This window comes from Grampus griseus (genome assembly GCF_964374135.1).
Source record: "Grampus griseus genome assembly, chromosome: 15".
Taxonomy (NCBI): domain Eukaryota; kingdom Metazoa; phylum Chordata; class Mammalia; order Artiodactyla; family Delphinidae; genus Grampus; species Grampus griseus.
The window spans coordinates 30,855,245-30,861,649 of NC_139009.1; the positions used below are offsets into that span (position 1 = coordinate 30,855,245).

General features: G+C 40.0%; 1 pseudogene across 1 annotated transcript; it reads right to left on the reverse strand.

Moving 5' to 3' along the window:
* Positions 1-2,497: 2,497 nt before the first annotated feature.
* Positions 2,498-2,876, reverse strand: LOC309834096 (large ribosomal subunit protein eL31-like; annotated as a pseudogene). The gene has a single exon. The product of its transcript is annotated as a large ribosomal subunit protein eL31-like (transcript).
* Positions 2,877-6,405: the final 3,529 nt, after the last annotated feature.

Here is a 6,405-nt window from a genome sequence, read left to right on the forward strand (position 1 = left end):
GCCTGAGAAACGTGTAGAAGGCCTGCTGCCCTGCTGGAGGCGTTCTGTGGAGAGATCACCAGGAGAGAGAGGCCCACCTGGGCCCAGCCTCCCAGCCAGACATGTGAGTGGAGCCATTTGGAGGTTCCAGCCCCACAGCTATCTGACTGCAGCAGCATCAGAACCCCACTTGAGACCAGCGGAAATCACCATCCTGCGGGGCTCCAGCTTACCCACAGAATTGGGAGATAATAAAAGGGTTGTTTTCAGCCACTAAGTTTTGGGGTGGTTTGTTAGGCAGCAAAAGATAACTGAGACAGACACATTTAATCTTCCTCTGTCAGGTCACCTGCTTCCTGCTCAAGTTCCAGAATATCAATCCCCAAATTCCAAGAACTGAAGAGAGGGCGGGGGTGAGGAGGAGAGATAGGAGGACAGAGGGGAGAGCAAGATGTACGGTTGCTGCATGGGGTGAGTGGGAGAAAAAAGACCTTTGCGGGAGGGGAGTCAAAGGACTTTTATGCCCGTGAATGTCCAGATTCAAATTTGAACTTCTTTTTTGTGCCACTGCTATAAATACCCCACCTCTGCCTTCTCATTTTCTTCCAATGCTTAGTAAAGACTATTACCCACAAATTGCTTTAGATGAGTCAAAGTTTTGCAAAACTTAAGGAGCTGAACTTATGTCTGGACACTTCCTAGAAGAAACCTGAGAATTCCAAGGAGAAGGCTTATTCACCACCCCCTTTCCTGTGATTTGCTTGGCTCAGAGATCTGCCTTAAGCATCACATGGTGAGCACACGTGACCTGTACCATTTCTGAGCAGAAGATTCTAGAGGCACTGCAAGTTTCCCCCAGGCGTTTTGTTCCTGGGCTCTCAGCCATGAGAAGGGCATAGTCCCTATGGGAGCCACTCCTTTAGCCTCGATCCCTGAACGAGAAGACACACGAGCCCATTCTCAATCCACCACCTGGAGAAGAGCTGCGGCAGCCACACTGCAGCCACGGACCAGGAACAGGAGCAGGAAATAAATATTTGGTGTTGTCAGCTACTAAGATTTTGAGGTTGTCATGCAGCCTAATCTAGTGAAAGCCGATTAATATGAAGCCCAAACTCTAAAAGCTTCCAGAGGGGAAGAAAGAAATCTGGTAACTTACAAAGGGTCCAAGTCAGACAGTGTCAGACTTAAGACCAGCAAGGTAATGGAGCCCTGTCTTCACAGTTGTGAGAGGAAATTATTCTGACTCTAGAATCTATAATTGATAAAAACTATGAAGATGTACTCCCATATGAAAGCACTTAAATCTTACCATCCATGCGCTCCTTACGAAGCAAAACAAACCATATAATTATACATATATGTGTGTGTGTATATATATATATAGTATAAAATATAATGGAATAAATAAATATACACATCTATATTATATTTTATCCTATCAAGGTAAAAAGAAATAGAACCTTTTTCTTGTTAGTGTGAGGGTGTAGCAAAATAAAATATGTAAGTTCACTCATTTCTGGAGAGTTTAGCAAAACATATCCAAAAGCCTAAAACTGTTCCCACCTTTGGACTCAGCAAGTTCACTTACAGTAATTTATTGGAAGGAAATTAGAATATAGGCAAAGATTTAGCTACTAAGGTGTGTGGCATGAAGCGTTATATATAATAGTGATAATTGGAAATAACCTAATGTATGTACTAGGCAGGCACTAACTATAACGTTGTAATTTTTAAAAATTAGTCCTTTAAATAATTCATGAGTGTCTTACAAAATTTTTTAAAAAGATATATAAGGCTATACAGTAAAAAAAAAAAATTAACCTTTTTCCACCCATGTCTTCTAGCCACTGAGTTTCCTTCTTGAAGGCAACTGATATCAGTTTCCCTTTCAATCCTTCCAGAGACAGTCTTCCATATATACATTACATATAATAATATATATGCATATACATTTTTTCTTTTATGGTAGCTTACTATCCACACTGCTCTGCCCTTGGCTTTTTATACTTAATTCTTGAATATGATTGTTCAATATTAGCACATGGAGAACTACCTCATTCTTTCAAATACGCAGAGTATTCCTTTGATGTGCACCTCTTAATTTATTTAGTCATTTTGAGAAGATCACATTTGTGGAAGATTTGTAGAAGAACATCTAATAACATGAACAGATGTTCATGATTTATTAAGGGGAAAAAATAAGGCAGCAGTTTACAAAGTGGTTGAGAGCTGTAGTAATCTACAAGTCTACAAATAGTCTCTTCCGAATGCTCAGGACACATACACATATTCACGTGAAAGCTTGGCATTTGCCATTACAAATTCCTGGAATAACACAACCATTGTGCCCTTTGTCCTACTGAGTTGGCCTTTGTTACCAGGGAAACAGCCCTGGTTCATGATCTAAAGAAATATTGGAGAGATAGTCCAGCTAAAGATAACAAACAGGGTTATATTGTCCTCTGGGTACTTGGTGATCTCTCTCTCTTTTTTCCCAGTTTTATGATTTTGACAATCAGCAATTGGTTCTCATCCATGTTGTCTGTAGGTTTTTGAAAGTGGTGACAGGTACACAGGTAACCACCATATAGAGCTTGTTTGGTGTATCTTCATCCTCATTACATTTTCTGGACAACCAAACACAGATACCGTATGGAACATTTCTTATTCCTTTGGTCCAGACAGCTTTGCTGAGCCTGGTGTCAATGTGCACACCTGGATTTCCCACCTCTTTCGAGGCAATTTCCTAATCTCTTGGAGTGTCTGAGGGGCACTCTTCTTGAAGCCCACCCCACGATGTACCTGTGAACATTGATGGTGTATTCTCTGGTCACCACCTTGTTAATGGCAGAACAGCCCTTCTTATCCTCTCCACCCTTCTCTGTGGGAGCCATTTTGCTGAGACCAGGTTGGAACTGCTTGATAATCTTAACACAGTTTTCTTTTCCATGCTCATTTGTGATGTCAGCCAGCACTGAAGTAGGAGTACCCCAGCCCCTGCTGCTTGAAGTCAACCCAGGAGTGGACCTCACCACCACCTCCTTTTGCTCACTAATAATTGAGTTAGAAATATATCAGAGAAATGGACTAATCAATAAGAGTGACCAGAGGCCTTTCAGTTCTGCAGAAACTAAAAAAAACAACCCTGGGACCTCCCTGGCTGTCCAGTGGCTAAGACTCTGAGCTCCCAATGCAGGGGGCCCAGGTTTGATCCCTGGTCAGGGAACTAGATCCTTCATGCTGCAACTAAGAGTTCACATGCTGCAACTAAAGATCCCGCATGCCGCAACTAAGACCCAGCACAGCCAAATAAATAAATAAATTCTTAAATATTAAAAAAAAAAAAAACCCTAACAGGAAAACTAGTTGTGTCCCTGGGAGCAAGCCCTAGAGATCAGCCTGCCCTGCCTCATCTGAGTTTTTCCTTTTGGTCACACTCTGGCTGGACACTGGATCCTTAACTGGGAAGAAAGAACAGAAAAAGAGGAGACTGGGACTTTTGTGGAGGTCCAGTGGTTAAGACTCCATGCTTCCACTGCAGGGGGCATGGGCTTGATCCCTGGTAGGGAACTAAGATTCCACATGCTGCGTGGTGCAGCCAAAATAGTAATAATAATAATAATTTTTAAAAAAAAAAGAAAGAGAGGAGACTGGTTCAGACCCTGATAGTTTGAACAGCCTGCCAGAGCTGGAATCTTATTTCTGCTACGCACAAGTGGTGTTTGTATTGAAACAAGCATCCATTCCTTAAAAAAAAAAAATTTTTATTTTGGAATAATTCTAGATTTACGAAGAGTTGCAGAGATACGGCTGATGTTTCCCCTAATGTTAACACTTACATTACCATATTACATTTGTGAAAACTCAGAAACCAACATTGGTACATTACTCTAAATTAAATTCCAGGTTTTATTTGGATTTCACTAGTTTTTCCACAAATGTCCTTTTTCTGTTCCAGTATCCCGTCTGGTATCCCACATTGCATTTGGTTGTCATATCTCCTTGGTCTCCTCTGATCTGAGACAATTTCTTAGTTTTTGTCTCTCACGACTATGACAGTTCTGAGGAGTATAGGTCAGGTATTTTGTAGACTGTCCCTCAGTTTGGGTTTCTCTGATGTTTTTTTCTCATGACTCTACTGGGGTTGCAGGAAGAATACCAGAGGGGAAGGACCCTTCTCTTTGCACCAGATCAGGGGGTCCATGTCATCACCATGAAGACTGATCCCTGGTGATGTAAACATGGATCACACGGGTAGGTGGGCTCTGCCAGGTCCCTTTTCTCTGAAGTCACTATATGTTCCCTTTTCATGCTCTATTCTTTGGAACAGAGTCACTAAGTGCAACCTACACTCAAGGGGAGGGGAACTGAGCTCCATCTCTTGGAGGGTACAGTATCTACGTACCTCCCTCCTTATTTGTTTTTTTGTTCATCCACTCATTTATACACAAGCATCTTTTAAATTCAAAATAATAAATACTCTTATTTCAGTAAAAGGGTTAGGTCAGTACTTATGCTTTTAGCAAAGTTGGCCATCCCCCATGACAGGGAATATGAAACCTTTTAGGGGTTCATAATGGACATAAGAACAAGGAAACTTTAAAAAAACTAAAAGTTTAATCTCAGCTCTGCCACATATTAACCATATAACCTAAGACAAGTTTCTTAATCCCTCTACTCAGATTTCCTTTTTAAAATATAGACATATTAACTACTAAAAGTACTCTTATATAAAGGCATAAGGAGTCAATGAGATAATTCACTTTAAACACATAGCACAGAGTCTAATAGTTAATGCTTAATAAGTATTAGCTGCCATTTATTACATGATTTACTTTTATTAAGAAGTAAATATGGGGCTTCCCTGGTGGCGCAGTGGTTGAGAGTCCGCCTGCCGATGCAGGGGACACGGGTTCGTGTCCCGGTCTGGGAAGATCCCACATGCCGTGGAGCGGCTGGGCCCATGAGCCATGGCCGCTGAGCCTGCGCGTCCGGAGCCTGTGCTCCGCAACAGGAGAGGCCACAACAGTGAGAGGCCCGAGTACCGCCAAAAAAAAAAGTACATATGCATATGTGCATATACACACATATATATAGACAGAGGAAGAATCAGTGGTTGATGATATCCTTATGATTTTTATTTTCTTCGCTTATTTGTACATTCTAAGTTTTCTGTAAAAAAAATTTATCATTTTCCTTCTAAGAGAAAAAATAATAAAAGTCAGTTTCCAGATTACTAACACCTGGCAGTGCTGAAGGTGTGGAAAATGACCACTTTTTCATTCCACTGTTGGGAGGAAAACTTGCTAAATCTTTTCTGAAGAATGTCTTGGCAATAAGTATCAGAAGTATTAAAATTTTGCAGACCATCTGACTCAGCAATTCCATTTCTAGCTATTTATCCAGGTGAAAATATTGTACAGCATATATGCACAAAGATCTATTCATACAAGTGTTCACTACATCAATTATAAAAGCAAAAATGGTAATAACTGAATCCTATGTATAAATTATGGTCCTGTGGAGCCAAAAGAACATTTTGTAGAAGATTGTTTAGTGAAATTTTTTAAACGTTCACACTACATTTAAGTGACAAAGGGACAAAGGTCAGTTACAAAAATTATGGCCAGCGTAATTTTACCTTTGTAAAATACAAACACACACAAAGTTGTTTGCGGGGGGTGGATTAATTGGGAGATCGGGATTGACATATATACACTACTTAATGTGTAAAACAGATAGCTGGTGGGAACCTGCTGTATAGCACAGGGAGCTCAGCTTGGTGCTCTGTGATGACCTAGAGGGGTAAGATGGGGGGTGTGAGGGAGGTCCAAGAGGGAGGGGATATATGTATACATATAGCTGATTCACTTTGTTGTATAGCATAAACTAACACAACATTGTAGAGCCCAATTTAAAAAAATGTATCTAAAAGACAACGATTATTATCTCAGGGCAGTTGGATTGTGAGTGACTTATTTTCTTATTTGGGTTTATCTGCGTTTTCCAGATTGCCTACAAGAAACCAAAATTATTTTTGGAAACAGAAAAAGCCAGTGCTATTTTTAACATGCTCATCATAGATAATTTGGAAAATATAAAATATTAGATAGAAGAAAATAAAGTTGCTCACAATTCTACCACTTAGAATTAACCATAATTAACAATTTGTTGTATTTCTTTCAGTCTTTATATGAATTTGTGTATAATCTTTGTCACTCCCCCTCCTACCCAATTTAGGACCATACCATATTTAATGTTTTATAGTCTGCTTTTTCTTTCGCTTAACATTATATCATGAACATCTCCCTGAGTCCTGAATAATTTTTAACAATGTTAAAACAAAAACAAAAACAAGCTAGTGAGGGAGATGTGCAGAAAGTGATGTGCAAAGATTCATTATGAAGTGAACAAAGCAAGTTG